Here is a 27413-nt window from a genome sequence, read left to right on the forward strand (position 1 = left end):
CAAGTCACCGGGCGATCCCAACTCGCCTCGGTCGGCCCCATCCCACGCAACATTATATTGGTGACTCATGAATGACTTTTTCCTAAAATTGGACGAAATGGTATACAGATATTTTGTTAAAATAACTTATTCCCATCTTTTTTCAGGAAAAGCATACATCCCAACCGTGCTCAACTTCACGTCGATGTTGTTCATGAGTTCAAAACAGTTCAAGACAGATCTATGTGTAAAAAAAAATATAAATAAAATGATATACACTCAAAACCTTTGCAAGTGTGTATACCCTCGGCATGAGGGGTTAGTGACTGTTTAATCAGGGAGGTGCACTTCCCACCTCCCTGGTTTAATGAAATCTTTTCTTTTCTTTTCTTTTTTTTGTCTTGTTCCTAAATGTCCCGTGCACAATGATCACATGATACGCCTAATGACCAGACGATTACAGTGGCGGATCTACAGGGGGGGGGGGGGGGGGGGTTTAGGGGGTTTAAACCCCCCTCTTGGGCTGCCAAGTAAAAAAAATAAGAACATACAAACAAACAACAACTAATTAGTCAATTATTTGAAGACCAAAATCAATAATGAAGCCACTTTTCTTGCGTAAAAGCTGTCAATTTTAAAACTGAATATGCAAAATTGTCGCCCCTCACGGGGCGAAAATTATAATACACTATCAATATACATTATCATATCTTTATACACTAATATTTACTTTATGAATAAATTTAGTGTATAAATGGTAGCCTCGCGTCCTCGAGTGTGCCCCGTGGAACATACCTTTAGTAAAGCCTACTTTTTTTCTTTTCTTCTATGCTTTCTTGTAATACAAGAATAATTTTTATTGCTCAAACAATGCGATTACGTTTTAGCTTTTGATGAATACATTTCAGACGAATGGCAAAATGAGAGTGGCTCGCTCGCTCTGTCCATACTTATAATAGAATGAATAGTTTGCATAATTTATGATCATAGTCCTTCTCGGGGATTTTTTTTACTGTGTTTAGTTCCCTCATAGGAATTTGATTTAAATGCTCTAGAAACGCGACTTTTATACTCTGTTTTTACAAAAAGTCCCTATGCGTGGGACATGGGAAGAGGTATATCCCCCTCCCACACCCTTCCCCGCTCTGTCGCTTCGCTCTCGCCGCGGATCTCACACCGTCTCATGAAATAATGTTATACCCCCGTATAATCATAGTCATTTGCAAATGATTCTATCCGCTTTTTAATTTCCTAGAAATTTGCTTTTAAATGCTCTATAAACGCGACTTTTGTACTCCCCCTCCCCCCGCTCGGTCGCTTCGCTCCCTCGCCGAGGATCTCAAACCATCACGTCAATGTGCCCATCCCCGTCGAAATTTTGCCCCCCCCCCCCAAACCAGACATGTTCCACCGCGCTTGGGGCGCGGGTGGGGCTGCACCAACCCCCCCCCCCCCTCCCCTCCCCCCCCCCCAAAAAAAAAATATATATATACATTGTATATATGTTTGGCAAAAAAAGAGAGAGAGAGAGAAAATAGAGCATGCAAAGTAATTAATATGCTTAAAATTGCAAGCTGGCAATCGTAAAAATTGAAAATCTCCCTACTGTGGGAGGGGGGATACCCCCCTCCCACACCCTCCCCCCCCCCCCCCCCACTCGCTTTGCTCTCACTCACTTTGCAATACCCAGCTCAACCCTTAAACCCCCTCCTTGGAAAAAAGCTAGATCCGCCCCTGGATTACAGTGGCGGATCCAGAGGGGTGGGGGGGGGGGGGCGCAAGAGGCACACGCCCCCCTTTATTTATCGTTAAAAACAAAAGAAATAAAAAGGAAAAACAATGAAATGAAACCCGGAAGTGGCACCACAAATAATAGTTACGCCCCCCCCCCTTTACAGAATTCCTGGATCCGCCCCTGCGATTACAAACTAATCAAAGAAGATGCGACCTCACGTAACTGATGTGTATGAATTAATCAAGCTTTCAGAAAGCTTGAATATATGCAACTAAATCAGTGCAATTTAATTTGGCAGACAGAAAGACAGATCGGCAGACAATAGAATAACTTCTTATCATTCCGTCTCGTTTTCTTTATTTCATCAATGTCAAATGACTTTCTCTTTGGCCCAACTCCCCTCTCGAACATTTTGACACTCTGATTGTCATTGTAAAATCTAACAGGCAGATAACGCCAGATTGTTTTCAAATGTGACTTGAGTTCACTGCATGGCAGTCGCAGGAAATAATCATGTAGTATTGATGGACTGCAAACATTCTGCTGGTGGAATTACACTTGTTATCGGGTATTGTAAATAAAAGAAATATTCACACCTCCATCCCAAACACACACGTATGCAGTACACATACACACTCTGATTAACCTTTTATACAAACAACAAGACAAAAGTGAGGAAAAGTTACATTTTTCTACAGTTATCATTATCTTATTTCGTCGTTGTTTTATTCATAAGATATATTATTTTATACAATAAAGTTCAAAGTTCAAATTTATTTTCATTTCCATCAAATAAACAGCGAAAATTATATACAATGTATAAGCAGAACATATTTAAAATGCAAAAACGAAAGAAATTAACAAAATACATGTGATAATGAGTAACAAAATGAGGAAAACACAATTGTATTCTCATATTATGCCTAGTACAAATTAAATAAAGATAGAGAGAGAGAGAGAGTAAATGCAAAAACCGATACAGTTTTGATATATCCATTTCTATCAAGTATACAACGTAAATGTTTAAAATGTGATGAAGCTGCTGAAAAAGCAAACAAAATAAATGAAACGTATGTGATAATCAACAAAAACATTTTCAAGAACATTATTACTCTCAAATCAAAACACACTCATACATGACTCACATATTACTCTCATCGTGCTATTACTTTCTCTCTTTTATGCTGTGTGAGTGATTTTTCATTCCTTTGAACACTTAGACTATCATAAATAACCTTACTACTATTAATATATTATTATTATCATTATTATATCGTTATTATTATTGTTATTATTATTATTATTATTATTCGTGTAACAATTAAGCGATAGGCCTAGGTCATCAATATCGGTGAAAATGTTAAATCAATTTGTCTCTATTGATGATGATGACCTTACTTTTAAAAAAAAGGATGGCGATTATCTGCTTTTGCATTTAAACTCTCCATAATAAAGAGAGATTTTCCACGAGCGTTGACCTTGGTGTTGCAAATTACTCGTATACATTTCTTCGTAAGCTATTATCAAAACATTGTAAGTCTACGTATTCTTGATATGTAACACGTGATGGCGCTGTCCACACCAGGATTGAAAACGACTATAATTATGTACCTGTGTACAGTGTCCAAAGACTGAGGTTCTACCTCTTTGACAGTGTCCCATACGCGTGATGCTGCACTGTGTGATGACTAAAAAAATGAACGTGATCAATGCAGTTAGACTTTTTTATATACAAAATATAAATTGAAAAGACGTACAAACGTATAATTACACGGGTGTTACATTGAGAAATCTAATTTTGGTGACTTTTTTTTTTATCTTAAACTGCCTCAAGAAAGGAAATTACTTTTTTTTTTTGGGGGGGGGGGGGGGGTGAAAATTTCACGATGTAAAGCTTTAGCCTGAATGCACATAACTTGGCCTGAACAAAATTACTTATCTTTTATAGAATCTTGTATTTGCTATTTCTTTATTCCTGCTTCTTTCATTTCTGTCTAAACTTTCTTGAATTTCATGCCGACGCTTTAATCTGAAGAACTGACTACCGAAACTGTTCGACGACAAGCAGATTAAAATGAAAGTACCCCCCCCCCCCCCGATATTTCATTATTCTACATCAAACGTATACATGTATCAAACAAAGCACTTTGAAAAACAGGTAATAAGATATCGTGACTCAGACCACACATATCAAGAAAACATGCGTCTAAATAGACACAATTTTTTCTGAAACACTTGCAGCTTATATGATTATCATTTTCTTGCAATAGAATTTTCTTTGCTATAAATATATGATATTCCCCTTTGCTATTACAAAGATAAAAGATAAAATGAAAGTTTAGTGTCAACCTGGCTCTCATGATGTATGGCTCGGGTCATGGCTGTAAAAACAAACAAACAAACAAACAAACAGACAAACAGACAGACAGACAGACAAACAAACAAACAAAAACTGTGGTTGCATGGACTCAACAGAGCTCAATGGCAGCACATGTAACGCATTCAGTGACTGTCCATATACGGTTTTGTTTACATCATGTTAGAATGTACTACCTTAGGATGCCGTTCAATCTGTTTTGATTTTCGTTGATTGGAAATAAACTATGATTGAATTGAACTGAATTGAATCTGTACAGTTAAGGCTTGGGGCGCCCTATATAATAACAACCTCTGTCATGATATATGTCTATACTGAAGGACATGGGTTGAGTGGAAGAGTGTGAAATATCATGAAATATCGATAAACATACATCATTTGCAACTACGCAATATTCACAGTATCAGGAAATCATTATCACACAAAGTTGCAGCAAGGAACTACTACGTAGCTCCTTGGTTGCAGCCTCTGTTATTCATTCGTATGTTTTGTGTCGTATTGATTATGGAAATGCATTATTGTTCAAGGCTTCATCTTACCAACTTGCCAAACTACAGGGTGCTAAGAACTCTGCTGCTCGGGTCCTCAGTGAAACATCTCGCTTCGCCAGCATTACCCCAGTTCTTAAAACTCTTCATTGGCTAGCAGTATCCAAGAGAATAGAGTTTAAAATTCTTCTTCATACATTGAAAGCAGTACATTCTTCAGCTTCAAAACATTTGCAAAACCTTGTTTTAGAATACGTCCCTGGCAGAAATCTCCGTTCATAGTAAACAATTAACAGTTAAAAAGCCTTTGTTTTTGCAGCCCCATCTCTCTGGAACGCTCTTCCACTGAGGATCCGATCAGCAGAAACCATTGAAACATTTAAAAAGCTTCTTAAGTCATTTATATGTTCGCATCTTGTTTTGGTTGAATATTCATTGAATTGCTCATCGGTGTATATTTCTATCTCTTTCTTCTTCTCCTCCAACCTTTTTATGCAGGCGCACCGGAAGCAGTTTTGGATGGGGGGGGGGGGGGGGGGCAAACATTGGAGGGGGCTCAAGATTAAAGAAAATTTTGACATTCTAGAGTCCAACAACTGCCGTCGTAGCTATGTTTTTCGCTTTAGAAATTAAGGGGGAGGCGCACCGGGCTCAACTGCTGGATGCGAGCGAGCGAAGCGAGCGAGCTTGAAAATTGTGACATTTTACAGTCCAAAAGCTGCCGTTTGTAGCCATATTTTTTCCCTTTTATTCATATATATACATATTTATTTTATTTTCTTTGTTTATTCATTTATTCTTATTCTTATTCTTATTCTTATTATTATTATTTTTTTTTTTTGGGGGGGGGGGCTTTTTGGATTTTTTTGGGATTTTTCTTGCCCCCCCCCCCACTTTTTGGATTGGGGGGGGGGGGGGGGGCGGCCGCCCCCCTGCCCCCCCCCACTTCCGGCGCCTATGTTCTTATGTACAACTAAAATTGTAATGTGTGTTATTTTCTTTATAATTATGTCCCTCTGCGCCTCAGAATATACTAGATCGATGGCGCATTACAAAGACTATAAACGAATAAGTACATAATGAATAGATAGAGAAAACATTATCATGCACATCGAAATAACATATAGGATCCTACCATACATAAACTAAACTGAATGATAGTTAATCTCTAGTCAATATTGAATAAACGATATAATGATGATAATGATAATAATGATAATGATAATAATAATGATAATAGTGATAATAATAATAATAACAATGATAATAATAATCAGTTCTTAGAACGCATAATACCATAACATATAGTCTCTATGCGTGTACAAAATTAATGGAAACAAAATCTATCACATATTTCTCTATTTCAAACATATAATTAACACTTATCAAAAAGGTGAGTTTTTAACACAGATTTGATTTGATCAAAATCTGTAATGCATCTAATACTGAGAGGGAGAGTAATCCATAATGATGGTGCCATTTTTCCAAAAACCCTATCACCAAATGTCTTAGATTTGACACTTATTTCAGAAAGGAGATTTTTTTTTATTTTGAGCGCAGATACGACCAGGATGATATGGCTTTATGAGATACAATGTAAATAGATGACCAAATGGATATGTGCATAAACATGACAAATATTGATGGGGGCATTATAGACAGGTGTATAAAATGACCAAAGTCATATTATCATAATGACACGGACGCTAAAGTATTTGGGTATTCAAATACAACAATCAAGATGTGATGTGGAAAGGAGATAGTTTATAATAATCGTCAGTCACCTCAGTCTGATGGTGGGATGTCAGGCTACATCTTCATATTTTAAATACATAGAATTATTGTATTAGATTTTTCAAATGTCAGGTAATAACAAACTTTCCTGCATGTATATAGGTCTACCTCAAATGTTTTCCAGGAAAATGTAATCTGTGGGGGGGGGGGGGGGGGATTCCGCAGGAATGTCAAGTGTGTTATACGTTTATCATTATAGTTTATTATGGTTACAGCTCGTTATTCCGAAGGTTCGTTATTCCGAAGGCTCTTTATTCCTAAGATTCGTTATTCCGAAGGTTCATTGTTCCGAATTTCATTTTCGGATTAACCAATCTTCGGAATAACGAACCTTCGGAATAACGAAACAAATTTTCGGATTAACGAACCCTTTTTCAATTTCGGATTAACGAACCTCTAGGTATAGGGATTGCATGTTTCGGATTAACGACCCTTCGGAATAACGACCCTTCGGAATAGCGAACCTTCGGAATAACGAACAGCACCCGTTTAGACACCTCGATCTGTATCATATCCTTTCTCCGTCGTTTCGTTTCATATAGGGCCTACATAATGGCAATGCTAACTAAATCTCATGAGACATCGGATTGATATGATAATAGTTCAAGGCTGCAGCTGCTATTCATACTTGAATAATAAACATCAACAACAACAACATTTCGCGGCCATCGATAGTTGTATAGCATAAACCTTGAAGGGATTTCCTCGGTATACTTCCTTTACAAAATAAGAAGAAATATTTTCTCACTCGTGACTACTCGTGACGTCATCCTGGCCAGACGGGATGAGTGTAAAATTCCAATGATATAGACGATGCGTAATTTCACGGAAATCAGTATATAGGAAAAAAAGGGGGAAATGACACCAAATTTCTATTCCTTCTCTTCGCCTGCCTATGCAGTACAGCTCAAGGTGGTTGCCAACCCACACAGACAGTATACTTTTCATGATAAAGACTTCACAGCAATTCAAATAAAAAAAAAAGATATTGGAATAAAGATTGTAGCTTTGCTCGGTAATTCTATAAAGGGCTTTTTACACTTGTGTTTCTTAACCCCGGACTTTCTCTGACCCAGGACTATCGTTAGTCCCGTACCAATTTTTTCAGCTTTTTACACTCGCCAATTAGTCCCGTACTATCTCTTGTCCGGGGCTAAGGAGAAAACTGACCTTTTTACACTCGTATTTCTTAGCCCCGGACTTTCCAAACCACATGAATATTCATAATTACGCTGTGTACTGTACACGTACACGCACGCACCGGCAGCACTTGATTGCCTCGTTTCTGATTGGTCAGTGAGGGTCGGACTTCGTCTCCGTCGCTTAGCCCAGGATTATTTTTTCGTTCTGTTTACACTCACTTGCTTGGCACCGCAATTGCGGTGCTAACCCCTGCTATTTTGCAGGGCCAGATAGTACCGTACTATCGGTGGGGCTAGCCCACTTTGGCAAAAACGAGTGTAAACAGAAAGTGGGCTAAGGATAGTCCCGTACCAACGGTGGGGCTAAGGCCCCCCCTTAGCCCCACCGATAGTCCGGGGCTAAGCAAAAATTTACAAGTGTAAAAAGCCCTTTAACTGACCAGCGGTAGTTTGATGCATCTATATAGAATCATCACAATCTTTATATCATGTATTATCATTTCCTGTTGTATTTTATGTTGAAATGCCAAATGAATGAATGAATGAATAGATGAATAGATGAATAGATGAATAGATAGATAGATAGATAGATAGATAGATAGATAGATAAATAAATAAATAAATGAATAATGATAATGATAATAATACCAACTTTTGCCTTATACACAATGTGATTGCATGAGCATGAGTGTCTGGGATGTTTTCAAAGTAATTAAAAAAAAAATCACATTTCACATTAGATTTTATTAGAAGATTATTGCATCTCCCTTCCTGTGTCATCAAATACCAGTTAACTGCATATAGGGCTGTTTACATCTATCCGCAGTGTAATTGTTGCGTAAAGAGTTTATATCGAGGAGTATAAAATGTCATGCAGAAAACGCCTTAGTTATAAAGTTGCCAAATTGTCCAGCACAAACACCAAACATCAAAATCATTATGAAGAATACGCAAGAATCCTCCAACAAGCACAATGCGGCTTTCTTTGTCTGTTTACTTTATAGTTTACCCCACGCGCCATCGTAATGATTTCCATTTGAATAACCCTAAACTCCTATTAGCTCAAAAATCAATTCGGCATAACGGGCCTGATATTTGGAATTCACTCCCTCTCCACATAAAACAGTGCACATCTCTCTATTCCTTTAAGGCAAATACAAAGAAATATTTCTTGGCACAATATCATACGGTACAGTAATCATTAAACATGTACCTCTTATACTCAACAACAAGGCAATATTTTGGTCCACCCCCTTTTCCCTTTCTTTTACTTTGCTGCTTGACCCTTCGCCCATATTATAACATATTCAATCATTTTTTTTAGAAGTGCTGACCATCAACACTTTCGCGCTTCATCACCTGCACACGCACTCACAGGCACCACTCCTGTTTACCAAGTAATTGTATAAAACTGGATTTACACGCATTTTAACATGGCCCATCCGTATTAGTGTTCAAGTACTACAATAAAAAATGGTAATTTAACTCTGGCTGTCCGTCTGTTCAAGCACGGCTTATAACGGCGGCCCTCTGCATTATATGTATATATTATATATTGTACTGTGAATCAAGTCATTATTGGCCATATAAACATTTTGTATGTTATTTAACGTTTCATTTGTCTTTATATACAAAATATGACTTACTATGTAATATGTCAATAATTTTCAGAATTGTATTTGTGTAATTGAACCTGCCTTTGTTATTTTTGTATTCTGAAAGAAAATATGAAATGCAGAAAATAAAATCTTTTCAAACAATAGTTTATCACTGCGGTTGAATATCTAATAGCAGAACAGAATGATGAATAAACTTACGTTTGCGATGTCATATAGAGTATACAGCACGTGTTGTGCAGCAAAAGAATATCATTACTAAAATTGAAGTTTATCAAACAACTATACAATGGAAACATCGAAAGACGTAACAGCACAGTATAGGCCTATAAATACTTAAAAATATTATGACAACACATTTTTGCAAGGGCAAGACGTAAATGAACATTTCTAGGGCAAATGAGCATCAGACATATAGAATAGAATATAACTGTGTAATAAAAAGGGTGACTTTTTCATGATCGCGAAATGTAGAATTACTGTCTCAAGCGGGAAGATTTCGCAACATTGTATTGAGCCGTCCATCCAGTGTCTACAAACTTTCTTTTTTTATAGTGTCACAAAATGTTCACATTAGATTTATTCGATTTATAGAATGATTTCAGGGCAATCCTTTTTTTTTTGAATTATTATGACCCAATATAAAAAGGGAATTCACTTCTTTAAAGAGAAAATCCACCCCAAAAACAAATAAACTCCAAAAAAGAAAAAAAAATCCCCACAGAGCGTTCAAAATAAGACAAATTTCTGATAAGAAATAAGAGGAAGATATGACACTTTGAAATTTCACACTTTCGGAAAACATTTCTTGACCAGTCCTTATGAATAAACAAAATTATAATGAGCGAGTTAATGATGTCATGCCCTCACAATTTTTCACGTAAGGCCTATACGTTGTATATGAAATTCGGACAAATTATTATTTTCAGCTAACAGAGGTAAAAACATATTCCCATACCAAAATATAGAGGTGTCACTAAGTTTGTTCTTTTTAAATTAATTTTTGGGTGTGTTTAAGACAAGTGTTATACTATACAGCTGAAATATGAAATTTTTGTCATGTCTGTGTAATGAAATGAATCAGAAATTTCGAGAGCATGACATATTATACATCATCAACTTGCTACTTTCAATATTCATAGCGACTGGTCAAGAAAACAAGGTGTTTTCCGAAAAATTGTGCAACTTCAGATTGTCATAACTTCATTGTATCCGATTTTGATCACTTTGCACTGTTCTGCAGGGAATTTTATTCTCTTTCTTGTGAAATTGATGCAAATTTTGGAGTGGATTTCTTCTTTACGAAGTCAGTGTGATGCCCGGGTAAATAAGATCTCCATGATAGCGAGGTTATTTGTCTAAAAAGGCATGGGGTTTTATTATCCATGCATTGGTTGGTTCGCATTCGTTGGGAGAGACACTTTGACAGTCATTTTCTATAATGGGAGTTAGGTCAGCTCGCTTTTTCGTGAGATCTTAATTGATGACTAACCATCTCAGTTTTAGTCTGTCTCCTTTCATTTGGATCTAGCATGAGCAACATGCCTTACTAGGTCGCGGAAGAAACATTAACCAATTCAACTGAGCTCAGCGATCGGGAGTATGGGCGGTCAGCAGCACGACACATGTAGTCAACTCCTTGGAACTACAACGTTTAATACCTTGTAGGAAGCAGGTGTTTTCAAGCACTTTCTAAAACCTGTGTATCACCCCCTTTTTTAGGGCATGCTAACTTACAAAAACTAAGTTCAATTGTTCATGCGTTACATTGTATCCCATTGGTAAATTGCTAAAAAGGCGTTCTTTCACCACAGCGCTTTCAATCGGCCCAGGGGCCCACCCCAGGGGCCTTGGAAAGTGCGAGCTGAGATTGGGCCTTACCGCACTGCGCTTTGTGCACAACTTGCCTCCCAACTCGTTCAATTCCGACGTCATCCGCAGCCATACCGATCCTTACCGAAAATACGAAATCCGAGGGGCCGAGGAGCCGACTCGCACCGCCATTATCAAGAGTTGAGTCTTTCTTGAGGGAGATCGATCTCTCAAATGACATTATTATCCATCTGAATTGACAACATCCGTCTGCTATAAGGGTGACGCAGGTCATCATACTTTTCTCCATTTATTTTTCCTGCAGAACGAGCAAGGGTAAGTGTTATATTTGCTAAGTTTGCTAGATAATCGAGGGAAAACAGATAACTTCTTATTCACAAATTTATGTTTTGCCTGGTACAAAACACTGCGCTTACTCTTATACGACTGTCATCTACCGGTTACGCACAAAATGTACGCCGTTGGATCTGCGATTTGCTGTCTTACCTGGTGCAGAATGTTTCATGTAATGAAGTCCTGTTGTCGTGAAAATTTGGAGATTGATATTCCTCACGATGTGATTTTAAAGTAATAATCATACTGGCTACCGGATTGATAACGGTATCTTCACATGAAACGTAACAATAGGAATCGTAGGAGAAAAAGGAAGCCACCAAACAAACTGCGGTACGAAACTTCAGTTTACCTACGCTACGCTACGGACGGACGTACGGTAAGCTTCGTATGGGGAATTTTGTGTCTTCTCGAATTGACTCCACACACTGCATTTTCGTGTCTTGTTCTACGGACAGTAGTATGGAGCCTGGAGGTGTATCCTATTACCGAACGATTTTTATTTAATTTCTCCAGACGGGCAACATTATACTTCAATTTAGCTAAAGATCTCCCAGAAGATAATTAAAATTCTGATAAATTTAGCTGTATCAGTATTATTTGAAAACTAAGCCACGCACTTAACAAAATCTGTATTTCAAATAACCCTTCCACAAAAACCGTGTCTTTTTACCGACGCAAATTGTATTGTATTTACCGAACATGCCCCCTCTGTATGGGGAAATTTAGGCATTGCATTTTCGGACAATGTTATTAACGCAGAATAACAAACATCAACATTTCAGCGATTATTACTAAAATTTTTTGTTTTTTGCTGCAGTTTAACAATTTTCTGCACCCCCTTGTGAGATAACAGCGCGTACGTAGTGCAATGGATGTGCGCGTATAGGAGTTGTTTAAACGGGCTTCCATTGAAAATGTACGTACTCGGTAATAGGATACTGTTCGGTAATAGGATACCTGCCTATATCTACCATGTCTACCGAATGTCCTTTGACCTTGACAACTCTTCATGATTCAGGCACTCACATAGAATTTGGGCAATCATGCCCTTCAGCTCGGCGACTGCTGAGTGACATAAATTGGGGCCTCCATCCCTGTGTGCCAAGGTGATATCCCATGCTGATGAAACACCACGCGCAGAGCTAACTGCGACCAGCAGCCCCAACGTACAACGTACAGTGTTGGGGCTGCGCCGTTTTGGCATCGAAATTTTAATGTTGTACCAAACGGGTGCCGTTCCGGCGCTGTATTTCCTTAATTTTTCAACAAAAACTACTGGGAATACTTACATGGGTCGATTAAACCTAAATGATTCTTATCGGCGACTGTTTGATGCATTTCATTGCTTATGATGCAGAAAATGCTGTCTTATAAGGCAAATATCTTCAGCTCACCGATGCTCACTGAAACTCACAATCACTTGCACATGCGCACAGCATGCATTCAGTCGGTCCATTGACAGCTGTATCGCTCGCTACATGATGCATATTCATTTCACCTTATATGCACCGTGCGATGATGCATTATTCATATCCTTGAGCATCTGTAACGGTGACGTCACTGTTTACGCATGCGTAGATGCGTACAAATGGATATACACGTTCAAAATAGCAGCAAAGCTCTCCACTAGGGCAGGCCGCTTACTCCTAAAAAATGTGGAATATTGTGCAGTTTCCAGATAAATTGGTGAGAGAAACAAGGCAATGGGCTAGTGTATATTTCATTTTTTATTGTCACTGTGTTTATGATAGAAATTTAGCCATGGTTTATTTGTGAAGTTGCCGTATATGTGGCAATAGGGAGTTGTTCGTGATTCTCACTTTAACGAAACTGCGAGGTAGCCGCCAGGACCCCGCCGCAGAGCGGCGGGTCTCCAGGGCTAGCGCAGAGCTTGCTCCTGTAACGTTAGGCCTAACATTTTAACGTTATGTTGTTAGGCTGTTGTATGGAACGCTGTTAATATGACAAATGATAACGTCACTAAAGCCTAAAGCGATTTTGACACACCAAATAAATTTACTGGCTGTGCGATATCGCGTGTCTCTTGCTCTTCGCTTCATTTTTTAAAGGCAGTAGGGTGTCTGGAGCATTTCTATAACTTTTGAAATTCTATGACAGGTGGATTATAAACTATTTCATATGAAAGAAAATTATGTCATTAACATATATTTCAAATTTCATGGCGAAAGAATAATTCTATCGAGAAATTTAACTTTGAAATCACTGCAATATTACCCCCTTTTTTTTATGAGCACACACGAAAATGTTAATGAGCGTACAGCGGTTTGCTAAAACGCGTAACCAGCGCAGAAGCCACTCCCCCTCGTGTCGTCATAGGATGTGTGTGCTGTGTGTTTCCGTACGTATACAGCGCTCAGCGTTGTAAATTGTACGTAGCGCATGCATTCGAATCCAGCCCAGCCAACATCAGCGGGACGAGTGAGCATGCATGCTTTGAGTAGTTGTACTACCTACACACACGCTATGCGCTACACGTGTACAGTACACACACACAGCTATAAGCTACTGTAGCTGGCTATGTGACGACCACATAAGAAGTACACGTCGATTCTGTCAGAGTAGATCTATGCTGGCATTTCGTGTGAAAATGTTATGGCTATTTAGCCTTGAATTGGTGACACTTTGCCACCATTCGTGCATACATTCATGACTTAAGAGTAAAGCTTCCGAAATCGTTTGCTTGCCCTTTTTTGTTGATTGGAAGTTCAGTCGTAAAAATCGGTATTTGAACCTTCCACCGCTTCACAATCGACTTGCCTGATGCGTTGTGTAGCCTAGGCCTATCTGCTATACTGCTACGCAGCATAATGCACTTGTCAATGTAATGACTCACCCCACTACCCCCGGACATGGGTGCGTCATTTCCTCGTTTGGTCCGTCAAATTTGTGACCCAGGTGTGCGTCATTTTACCAGCTATGTCCGTCAAATTTTTGACCGAGAGGTGCGTCAAAATCCCATCATTGTCGTCAAATTTTTGACCGAGGGGTGCGTCATGGTACGTCACTTGGCTATGGAAAATAACACGCATTATTCTGAACCGAGGGGTGCGTCATGGTATGCACTTGGCTATGGAAAACTGCACGCATTTTTGCACGCTACCAGTACCGGATACACGTACGTACCGCGAGTGAATTTACAGTGAGCGCTTTCCCGCGGCGGCAAGTGAAAATCAAAGTCGGGAAGCGTTTTGGAGTAGGCCTAAAGAGGGAAAAATGCTTGCCCGAATCTGGCAAGCAAAATGATTTAAAAGCCACCCTTTCTCCTCACATTTTCTTTCCAACAAACTCATGAAATCACGCATACTCAATCTCAAGCCAGACGGACTGTTTAGCGATATAACGATTTCAACCTCACAGTACTAAATAGTAAAATCAAAGATCGTATACGGAATTCCGTATACGATCTTTGGTATACCGTTGCGTGGTGCGTACTGCGCATACCTGCAGTAGCAGGCAAGTCGAGTGTTAGTGGTGCGCGACTCGCTCGCTAACGCTGTGCAATTCGCAAGTGAGCAGCGTGCTCGTTATTCTTCATCGAACGTACATCGTCCATGTGTTGCATTCAACCGGACTAGAAATGGCCGCGCACATACAGCGCATCTGCAGACAAGTCATAGCCAGGTGACTATACGCTATGGATTGCATGCACACATACATTCGGAATATCGTAGCAGCAGAGTGATGTACGGTGAATGACGGTACGGTGCTTACAGGGCCAGGGTAAGGGAAACTTGCCGAAACTTTGACAAATTGTGTTTACGAACCGAAAGAAAATTAAATTGCGTGAATAAAGCGTATGCAAAAATCCTTTCAGTATTTACGGGGTGCGTCAAATGTACCGAGGATGTCCGTCAAGAAAGTGACCTAGGTGTTCGTCAAAAACCCTGTGTTGTCCGTCAAAAAAGTTACTGTGGTGTTCGTCAAAAACCCCGTGTGGTCCGTCAAAAAGTGACTGTGGGGGTGCGTCAAAAACCCCGTGTGGTCAGTCAAAAAATGACCATGACGCACCCATGTCCGGGGGTAGTGGGGTGCGTCATTACATTGACAAGTGCATAAGATCGCGAGAAAGACTGCGACTCGTGCATCGTGAGTGCACTTTTCTACTGAAGTATTAAAAAAATAAATTTGACTCTACGTGGTCGTTTGTTTGTATTGCGAACTCACACATTGTAGGCCTGTTAAGATCATTATCAATCCAGTAATAGTACTTTTACTCCGTTGAAACTGATGTGCCAGGTGGTTTATGAGCGTAAGAGTTTCCATCACTGTATGCACATGTATGCACATTATGAATGCTGGGCAATCATAACCCCATAGAACTCAGTGCTGTAGAACTATTGCAAGCGAAGCGACGTGACAGCTCTGTTTTCAGTGGCACGGATGTGCGCACGTACTCGTAAGTAGACACACACATCACACACACACACACACACACACACACACACACAGTGATCTAGTGAACTACTAGCTAATGCCTTTGCGATGGTAGACACACCACTGCCCTACACGTGTAGGTTAGTGAGACACACACACACACACACACATACACAGCGAGCTAGCTGCATGCGCGCCATGTGGCGGCGAATGCGTGTAGATTTACATATGTATGAGCGTATTTGCGCGGACGTTACTATGGTTGTTGCATATGAAGCCACGCCTAACGCTAACATGTTCGCTGTGATCAAAAAGTTATTGCAAGGGGTATCTTCTAGGCAATATCCCGGTCCAAGACGTGGAGCTAGCGAAAAACCAACCTCACCATCAGATTCAGCATATCCTAAACTACTCGCATGCCACACGCTGGTACAAGTAGCGAAGCAGATGCTGAGATATCGAGATAGGTGTGATTCAAACGACATTTTCACGAATTTATCATCGGAGTCATGTACCAGCGCTTTTATAGAATATGGAGCAAAACTTCCTCTTTCATATGATACCAAATTTGTTAGGATTTGATAGCGGCATGGACTGGGGATTTTGCAATAAATGCGATTTTTTAGCACAAAATGCGGGGTCAAAACAGCGTAGGCGCGCGACTCCATTGTGTTCTATGGGGCTTGTGTGTTGTAAGATAGGGGCGCGTTTTGTCCGAAGGTTGGCAGTGCGCGATCAGACACCCTATTAAAAGGATGATCGAACTTTACATTTACTTAATGTTGCATCACAGCACAGAAAATTGCCTTGTTATGGCGCAAAGTGTGAGGAAGGCTGCGATACAAGAGCTTCTTTTTTGGACATTCTAGCCAAAATCTAGCCAAATCTGAACAACTTGAGTAGAGGTGTCTACATGTATAGAAAGTCTAAATACGGCATTTTCTTCCATCCACCGCAAAATCACTGAAACCTCCCGTCGCAGGAGAGGCTTGTCTGTGTGTGTATCGTAATTCGTATCTATGCGTAGGGTGTCTGATTGCGCACTGCCAACCTTCGGACAAAACGCTCCCCTATCTAATAACATGCAAGTCCAATTGAATTTGAACACAATGGAGTCGTGCGCCTACGCTGTAAATGACCCCGCATTTTTGTGCCAAATTTTGCCTTAATTGCAAAATCCCCGGTCCATGCTGCTAACAAATCCTAACAAATTTGGTATCGTATGAAAGAGGAAGTTTTGCCCCGTATCACAGTAGAGCCTGGTACATAACTCTGACAATAAATTGATGTATCTAGATATCGTTTGGATCACACTTATCTCCATATCTCAGCATCTGCTTCAGTACTCAAACCAGCGTGTGGCAAATGAGTAGTTTAGGATATGCTGAATCCAATGGTTCAGTTACTGTAGTTTTTCGCCAGCTCCACATCTTGGAGCGGGGATATTGCCTAGAAGACACCCCTTGCAATAATTTTTGATCACAGCAAACATTTTAGGCATGGCTTCGTATGCAAGATCCAAAGTAACATCCATGCAAAGGCGCTCATGCATAACAATATAAATTTAACACGCATCGCTGTCACATGGCGATTGTGTGTGCATGCGCGCCCGTATGCAGCAAGCAAGTGCTGTGTGTGTGTGTGTGCATGTGCATGCATGTAGTGTGTGTACATATGTGCATTAAGCGTGTCATTACACTCACATGTTCGTCCGATGGTGAACAGAAAACTGCTGTCGCTTGTGATAGCTCTATAACACATGTAAGATTGCCATCTCATTGACTCACTCACAATGTGCATATGGATCCAGTCACGCTTATGCTCACAAACCACGTAGCTCCCGTAGGCTGACTTGGCTAATCAGTTTGAAAAAGGAGAACTACTCCTGGTCTGTTAAATGTTTGTGGATTGGTAATGATCTTACCTGTTTATTTATATTTCATTAGTGCACTCCTTTGCAATGCTCGAATCAGTGCATAGCATAACACCACTGTCAAGTGATCAGGGCCCCATTTCATTAAAGATGTTAGGATGGCAACTCTTGCTGGAATGGCAACTTCCCATAGCAACAGCCAATCAGGAAACTGGATTCTTGTCGTTACCATGACAATTGCCATTCCAGCAAGAGGTGCTACAATGTATCATATTAACTTTTTATGAAATGGGGCTTAGAAGTCAATTGTGAATATGCTAGTCTGGTAGTGGTACAAGACAAGTACACTTGTATACTATGTATAACGAATACCTGATTTTTGTGACTGAACTTCCAGTCGACAAAAGGGGCTCGCACAAGATTTCGGAAGACTAAATTGGTCATTCATGCACTTGTATGAATAATAGTAATGTGGCATCAATTCCAAGCCTGTAGAGGTTGTAGCCTGTATGCCATATTTCACGCTAGTTGCGAGCACCTGCTCTCGACAATCGACTGCATTTTCTTCAAACCATGCTTGCTACGCTGGCTGCCCTGGGCTGGCATGGTGGCGCGATAGCTACAATCGTGATGCATGCTCTTCCTCCCCTCCCTGCTGGTCATTTTTTACAGAGTTAGAGCAGATATGTAGTGCACTAGCGCATAACGCACAGATGTGCATGCTCATGCAGCTTCTCAGTGCTATTTGCGAACATGATTTGGACCGTTATTTTTGCCCGTTCTCGGCGAGAAAAAGTTGTAATATTGGCATGATTTGAAAGTTTAATTTCTCGAGATAGAAACATTATTTCGCCATGAAATTTGAAATATATCTTAATGATATAAGTGTAATTCTCTTCTCAAGGAATTTCAAAAGTTAAAAATGCTCCAGACACCCTACTACATGTACAGTGTACAATATGCATGTGTATGTGTGTGTGTAGTGGCTGCCGTAATTAAATCGGTTATCCGTCGGACAGTTATACTGTAGACTTGATCGGTATAAATTTTGTTTAAAATGCACATTTGAACATGAAAAATAAGAAAATTTTGTGAAACTTGCCTCATACTCGCGTCGAATGTCCTGCATGTCATTTCCTACATGTGTACAAATGTGCTGGAGTATAAGTTTGCCATAAGGAAGTTGCATGTCATTGTTTTATGATAAACATGCCGGTTCAATCCAGTTTTCATTCCATATTGTAGATTTACAAAGTGTTTTTATATGTCATGGTTATAAATCATGCTTGAAGACAATATTGGGCTAAAGTAAAGTGTTGGGCTGCACACGTAACAAGTTCACAGAATTGCTTTTTACATTTGTAGCAGCATGTAATGCCCCTCCCCCCCCCCCCCCCCCCCCAAAAAAAAAAAATCAAATCTTTGACCCTCAGGACTTACAATTGTACGTACAACAGTACTTGTACACGCATTTTTTTTTTTCTCTCTCTCTCTCTTGGACACAACATTACACTGTACAGACATGCTTACACATAGAGGTGAATCATACAGTGTGCTTTCAATCACAAATATCAATATTACATTTTTGGAAATCAGAACATACACTGGAGTGGTATCATCCATTGGATGCTATAGCAACGCTGCACACTGGCACTGGTCCGGCGGTCCCTGGCCAGTAAAAATCACTGTCGGACCAGTAACTTTTTCAGGATTGGACCAGTAAAGAATTGAAAAACTGGGTAGGGCCTACCTGCTGGTCTGACAGGCAGTTCGGACCAGTAGAAAAAATATGCTCAGTGTGCAGCCCGGGCTAAGTAACCTTAGTTTCATGTGTGACAGTCTTTACATGTACACATGTACATTGTACATGCACAACTGTACAAGTACTTGTAACATTGCAGGGTGGTCCACAACTTGAAATTTTAGCATGTTGCAAGCTCAGAATCTGAGAATATTGCAGAAATTGAATTTGCGCGGAGCGCACACGATGAGTACGTAGTACGCAATATTTTGCTGCTTACATTCAATGTTCTCTCTCATGTTTTGCACACAAATATCTAAGTACCTGGTAATTTGATGTTTCTTATGTTATGCACATGTTTTGCACATTTTTGAATACTTTTACTTGTGAGCTTGTTGCAAATTCTTGAGGATGTTGCATAGCATGTTGCTGGCTTTTTAGGATGTTGCACAAGAATTTTAGCATGTTGCAGCGACATGCTAAAACCCCTCGTGGACCACCCTGCATTGTAAAGAAGACATTATATTATTGTTTAGCCTTGTTATTTTGAAAGACAATGTGAAAACATTCTTTTGTGCCCCTTGGCCGAACAACGACAGACATACATTGTATACTGTACACCATATTACAATTTTGCGTGCATGACAATTTTTACAGTAGGGCCCTACAATGTAGTACACACTGTACACACACATTGTTATGTGTGGGGCATTACTTTTTCTGACTTGGATTTTCTTATTCTAACTGCCTACAAAAAACGCTTGAATAAAAATTCGTCTTATCAATGCTAATTTGTATAGCATGAATTACAGATTTGATTTCAATTTGATTAAATAGAGTTATTTTTTCATGTGTACTGGTAGTAATTGCAGATTAAGAAGTATTGTAATACTATTGTGTTGCATGGACTGGGTGTGAGTACATTGTACAAAGAAAAAATAAAATAAGGAAAATGAAAAAAAAAATGTACCAGGTACATACCGGTATTTGCATATACATGACAATGTCAGGGAGGAATGTTATTGTCAGCTGTTTATTTATAACATTGTTTTATGTGTACATTTTATTTGTGGATTGTTGATCATCCTATACCTGTATCATGATCTTTAATCATAATAGATTGTCAAAGTAGAAATTACAGGAATGTTTACAACTTGTTCTAGACGAGCATTTATACAGGGAAGCAAGGATGATTTCAAGACAAGTTAAAAGTTATTATTTCCGTAAACTGTGTTTCAGTGCATTAGTACATCATTTAATTAAATGCAGAAGAGTTGTTTGGGAACCCAAAATAAATGTGTTTGCATGGTGAAGTGTGTATGGTGTTAAAATGTGAAAAGGTAGAAGGCGTGAAGGGGGAGGGGGAGTGGGGGGCTGGTGATGGCTTGCTGCATGCTTTTTGAACAACCCAACTACAGTTGTATTCTCTGTACCTTTGTGCACATGAGTCATTTACAGAAAATGTTTCTGGCTGCTTTAGCAAAACCACAAAAATGTTTTCTGTTCCTCCATTGCAGCAGTTGCAGTGGTGTTGTCAGTGGTGCACTACAATTTGTACTTTTATTTTCCAATCACCCACAACCCACGAGCTCTGTGGTAATAAGACTTCCTGCTTTTGATTTCCTCTGCTGAGTTCAAGAAGTACAGCATGAATGGAATTTGCATGGTGCAGCATTGAATGGTAAACATAACACTGCAGAGTCATTCCAATATCCTCAAGCACTGTACAAAATTGTATACGTGATCTGTATACCGGGTGTCCCAAAAAAAAGCGGAACGGTGGATTTTCAGTACCTTGCGTTCTTAAAGTGATATATTTTTTGACATCATGAGAAAGAGCATCTTCCGCAGAAGACAATGATACCAAAATCATTAAATTTGGTTCAGTACTTATTATTCTACGCCAATTTCTGTATATGGGCATTTCCACGGTAACTCACGTTACATTTTGAACTCAAAATTAGGTCGTTGAGATCAATATCCTTAAAACCTAATTAGTGATATGAGTTACTATATGTGAATGAGTATCATGCACCTCCATCCTACCTCACAGCAACATTACATCCACAGACTCTTATGAGAACTATGAGAAAAAACACTACAAATGTCGGTAACTCACGTTACATAATTTGGACATGCAAAAATTTGGCATGTCTTATATTCAAAAGTTTCCTCAAACAAGAAACAGAGAGACTTTAAAGTCTATTGTGTCAAAGTCATGGACTAACAACATACATCACAGAGTATGGTAAAAATTCAAATTGTCTTACATTCTCCAGGTATCGTCATGTGAAGCGGTAACTCACGTTACGGTAACTCACGTTACAGTTTGTCCACATGATCACAAGACGATTTTTTGTCTTAATAATCCAAAGAAAACTTACCAAGACAACTTTTTTTCACAAACAAACTCCATGAATAAAGAATCTAAATTGATTTGAACATTGATCTGACAGTAATTAATCCCATTCTATCCATGAGATTACCAAAAGGCAGGAAACTTTACATTTAGAATACCAACTTGAAGATAAATTTCATTTTTAATTGAGTCATTTTCCAAGCTTTCATTTGTACTGAGACAAAAATTGTATTCAACAAAATGATATGAAACAGAGTCTATTTCATTAAATTACACTCTTTTCCAGTTAACAAATGCATCAGAAATTGAGGATTTAATTGAGAATTTGATTTGATTGTTTTTTTATTTTACTAGATTTAAATGGATTTCAGGCTATCTAGATAAAACAAGTCATCCATAAACTATTCCATTTAATACATTGAGTCACGAGACTAGAGACCTGTACATGTAGTCTGTGGAGAGTTTAAAGGCTCAGAAATGAATATTTCAATAAATCTTTTAACTTTTAAACAATATATATTATATTTTATATTCCAATTATTTGATAATTGTTTGAATTACTCGATAATCAATTGTTTGTATGTTTGATTTGTTTACAAATTCTTATACTAAACTGGTACAGAAATTAGACTTGAATTACAGAAACTGCAGATAAATTTTAGTTATCTGCTACCAGTATTGATCAGTTTAATAAAACATGTTCATAAATGTTTAAGCCTTAAAAAACAATGGCTGTGGTCTATGAAATGTCAAGTAGCCATAATTTAAATTGTACATACATGTAAAAAGTATACCAGTTTTTTCTAGAGTAATCTAGCAGACTGAAGCAGTAAATCCCAATGAAAAACATGAATAGTTAATATTTTGTGATCAGGAGGCTAACTATTAATATCACAAAATGTTGATAGTTTGCTTTAAGGTACATGACTGTCCAGCTCTTAAAGAAAATGTCTGATAATGAGGTTCACATTCAACAAGTTTTTGGTAATAGATCAGCATGTAAAGTAAATTATAGTAAACATGGAAAAGTTTCATTGTAGGATTTTGCAACAATATAGCTAAAACCTCAGAGTAAAATAGTATAAAACACATAAGTGTGTCAAATTCACAATGTTCAGTTCTCAAAAATCTCAGAAAAAACAGCAGGAAGCGAGCTCCAATCTTAAAATTCTGTTCATTCATGTACAGTGTAAATGTTTCAGCCTCATAAACAATGGCTTTGGTCTATACAGGTAGGTATAAACTATGAAATGTCAAATAGTAATCACTTGAATTACAAAAACAAGAACTTTTCAAGAGTAATCATGCAGTGATTATCCCAATCAGGAGGCTACTAATAGTTATCACAAAATTTTGAAAATTTGCTGGAACAAGGTCCATGCAGCTTTAGAAGAAATGTCTTTTAACAACTTTTGTAACAGATCAGTATACATGCACTGTAATATTAAATAGTAAATGTGGAACAGTTTCTTTCAGAAGTTAACATGTGATGAACATGTGTAATTGATACATTGTACATGTAGACCAGTTGGTTTGGTGATAGAGAGAGACCAAGAGAATAAAAATCTACTGGAAATAGAATCTTCATACAAGAGTTCAGTAATCATGTACTCATTGGTTACTTACAATCACAACCTTCATATCATATCTTGGTATTAAAGAAAAATCATGTTGGTAACTCACGTTACATTGTGGTAACTCACGTTACATGGTAACTCACGTTACAATTTTAAGACCTCTGTTATGAGAATTTGAAGCAAAGACTATAAGTCCCATCATATTTCTTGGATGTGTGCTGCATAGTTATTTGATAATCCAAAATACCATGTCTCAGTTGGGCATAGTAAAATTGCTAGGTTAAAAAGTTCATGTTTCGGTAACTCACGTTACAGCAGCTTCTCGAGCTATATAAGAGCACGCTGCTGTCCGAAGTACATATCTTATATTGAGGTCTCCACTTTATTTACTGCTAGATCAACATATTTTTGATTTGTAAAACCAAACAAAGTTTGATTTGAGCCTCAAATATAAAAAATTATCACAAAGAGCAACAGAAATGCATTCTTAGGAATTTTTAGGTCAAAAAATGCTTTCTGGTTTCAAAAGGTATAAAAATGCACAAAAGGGAACTTTTCCTAAAGGTAAAGTTGGTTTCACACACTTCAAACTATGGCTAACAAAGTAAGATTATCAGTTGTCCTGAAATATGCGGGTAAAATTTTGGTGGTCATGTCGCACAACTCACGGAAATGCCCATATGCAGTTATTTTCAATTTTTGGCGACTTATGAGATAGTAATTTGAGCGCGACACGCGTTCCATAAGGTGAATTGTGTGAGCTCGTTGCATGATCCATGTCAACAAAAGATAACGCTTTGATATTGTGCGCGCACACACACACACACACACACACACACACACACACACACACTTGTTTTTTTCCTGGCCCGTGCCCAATGTGAAAGCTGTATCTTTTGTTGACAAGGATCACCGAGCTTTACAATGTTCACCATATGGATTGCGTGTTGCACTCAAATTATTATCTCATAAGTCGCAAAAATCCGGCGACATTTGAAAATGACTGCATTTTCAAAAATTGGCGTAGAATAAAAAGTACTGAACCAAATTTAATGATTTCGGTATCATTGTCTTCTGCCGAAAATGCTCTTTCTAATGATGTCAAAAAATATATCACTTTTAGAACGCAAAGTACTGAAAATCCACCGTTCCGCTTTTTTTAGGACACCCGGTATAGTTGAGTCTGTTGTTGTTGTTTTTGTTTTTTGTTTTTTTTTTTGCGAATCAGGACTTCCAGACAATTTTGCGAGTGGTTAACATCTTGCAATCATATAATATAGCAATGGACAAAAAATATACACTTGCACGTCACATTCAGGGATCAGAGCTCCTGTAAGCGTGTTGTTAAATTTATGAATAGCTACTGACTTGCATAATGAAAACTCTATGAAATGTACATGTGTATGTACAATTGTATGGTGCATAGTACTCATTGCTTATTCCCCAGCAGTCCTTCATAATTTGTCACCATAAAGATTATCAGTAGTAATAGATATTGCTTGAGATAATTATTTAAATCAGGTTTACTCACATACAAAGGTACAATGTATGATTGTTGTAGTAGTCAGACGAATAGACGCATGAATTGATAAACTGTTCAATAGGCCGGTAAATTTCCACAAAATTACTCTCACATGTTCACATGTGCACACCACTGTAGGTACGAGATAATGAGAGTTACACTTACAACATGATGGAATTCCAAATTCATACCACGGAACTGTTTCCAAATATTGTGTATTAAGTTTTTAAGTTGTGGATTAATTAGAACAGAAGGTCAATAATCAAAGATCAATGAACTTGCCCTGAAAAAACAATAAATGCATTTACCAATAACTTCCTCCGACAGTAAGATAGGAATTCTAAATTCACTATACAGGTATACTTCCTGAAGGTCCGGGTTAGATTAAGATTTTAATTAGGAATTCAGTCCAGGGTGAAAGGTTGAAAGGTCAATGAGCTTTTGGTGAAAGGCATTTTACTTGCACGTAACTACAAGCTTAAACCAAATTTTCATTACATACAGTATGTGCATCTCCCAAATGTGCAGGTTGGGTTCAAGTTCCTTATGTGTACGTGTAGTTTTGTAGCAAAAACGAGATTTTCGAGATATTGTGCAATAAATCATGTGGATGCTGTGCAAACTCTGAGGATTGGCTATTAAAGACCTGGCACATTGCCACATTACATGTATGCTATCATACATGTACACTGTATGTAAGTGGAAGGGTACCTTTTTAGAACGCATGCATCCTCTTGGGAGTGATACAGTTCTATTCAACAAATGTGAAAAAAACAGCTCCAACTCTCAAATCATGTTCATCCAGTAATCTAGTAGTTTCTTTTGTCATTGGGATGGGACTTTTACACACACCATGTGTACATCCAATTTCACTGTGCACAGAAAAAAAACCCAACATATAGAGCTAAGATTTGAAAAGTTATTGTATAATTTGTGATACTGTAGATGAACAGTTCAAGTTTAGTGAACTCAGGGCACAAATGTAACACATACATGTTGGTGTCAAGCTTACACTGTACAACATTTCACATGTCAGTGTACCAATGCTAACACAGTATGAAATCATCCCTGCTACAATGTGTAGAGCTTCACTGTCATGTATCCTATTGTCAACTGTGAATACCCACCTGACTATTGCATTACATCAGACCGGAACAAGGTCTCCAAATGCCATATGTTCTGCTGTAGTTTGGATTTCATATTTGGTCCTGAGTAACGATAACAATTACATGTATTGATGACTGCACTACAAGTAGCTGCCATTTGACACTCCAACTGTAGGATACGAACTGTATACAGTTTGCTTGCATGTAATATATTGAGAGTGGCTTCTACAAATGACACTTGTACCTACTGTTTGCAGAAATGAATTCTGCTTTCTAGTTTTACAGATAAGCATGTACTACTCTATTCTCACCCTTCTGGATTATGCAGTGTTGCTATAATTCCTCCTGGTACAGTGTAGCATTGATCATGCTACGTTGCTCCAGAGGAAAAGCAATCTCTTGATACCTACATGTATGTATACACCACTCCTAACTGACAAGCACTTATTTCACATGCACAAATGCAGAGGATATATTGTAGTACTGACATTTACAGCCTTTTGTCAGGCCTCATGGCTCAGGTCTTTGTTCCACACTGCATGAATAAGCCAGTTGGTAATTAGCTCATGTGCACGTTGGTGCAAACTACCTTTCTATTTTCTTAGTTGGTTAGGCACTTCACTCATTATATTCAAAGCAACATAATGCGTACCGGTAAGTTTGCCCGGCGTAAAAATTTATGGAATTCGTGTTAAACAAAAAATGATCTTGCATAGCGAGACCAGGGTCCCGTTTCAAAAACTTGGTGTTAGTGACAACTGCCACATTTCTATGACAAATTTGCTCTCAAACAATCAGATTCAAGGATTTCAGTAGCTTGTAACAACTATAACAACTTGCCCAGGTGACCAGAATGGTCCGTCAAACAACCCGGGGGGGGGGGGGGGGGGGGGAGTATATGTACATGTAGCTGTGGGAATTTCATCTTGTGTCAATGTTGAATCATGTGTTGCCATGATAACAGATTATTTTTTTCCATGTAAAGCGTACAAATATTCTGTATTGTGGATTGAGCTTACTCCCTCAGTCATGTTTTAACAGTTTACGAGAGATTTGGGACATGTGACATGTGGCACTGGCACTGACGGACATACATTGTATGAATGCTAATTGCTGCATGCGCTGTCTGTACCTGTCCAATATTGGAGGATTACCTTTCCTGCTTTACTAACCTGTACTTGCATTTTATTTATCGTGATGCTGTCTGTATACAATTATGTACGCATGTTCAGAGAGTTGAACCCCCCACCCCCAGATTTTCAGGCATAGGAAACACTTTCTGGAATGATTTTTTATTTGCTTTTTGTTTTCTTTTTATATTGTTTTCTTGTTCTTGTCTTTTTTTGGGAGTGAGGGTGCAAAAAACATCTTGACAGAGTGATTGAAAGCCTTCATATTATGATGATAACATCAGCTGTAGGAATTATATTCGCTGAGTTACGGTTATACTTGTACATGTACCTTTTCTGCTTGAAAAAGTTCTGCATGTATTTGATTGGGAAACTAACTTCATCAACTGCTGGCACCATACACATTGTAT

The 27413-nt window shown here is 38.5% G+C and overlaps 1 protein-coding gene across 1 annotated transcript in view; it reads left to right on the forward strand.

The window, feature by feature from the left end:
• Window positions 1–11156: 11156 nt before the first annotated feature.
• Window positions 11157–27413, forward strand: part of LOC139728886 (uncharacterized) — a 51241-nt gene continuing 34984 nt past the window's right edge. Inside the window, exon 1 of the mRNA XM_071639822.1 lies at window positions 11157–11279. The gene's annotated coding sequence lies outside the window, so the exon portion shown is untranslated. The remainder of the gene's footprint in view (window positions 11280–27413) is intronic.

This window comes from Diadema antillarum, unplaced genomic scaffold, assembly GCF_040938485.1.
Source record: "Diadema antillarum isolate AM-2024a unplaced genomic scaffold, OU_Dant_1.0 seq00000204_RagTag, whole genome shotgun sequence".
In the NCBI taxonomy this organism is placed as follows: Eukaryota; Metazoa; Echinodermata; class Echinoidea; order Diadematoida; family Diadematidae; genus Diadema; species Diadema antillarum.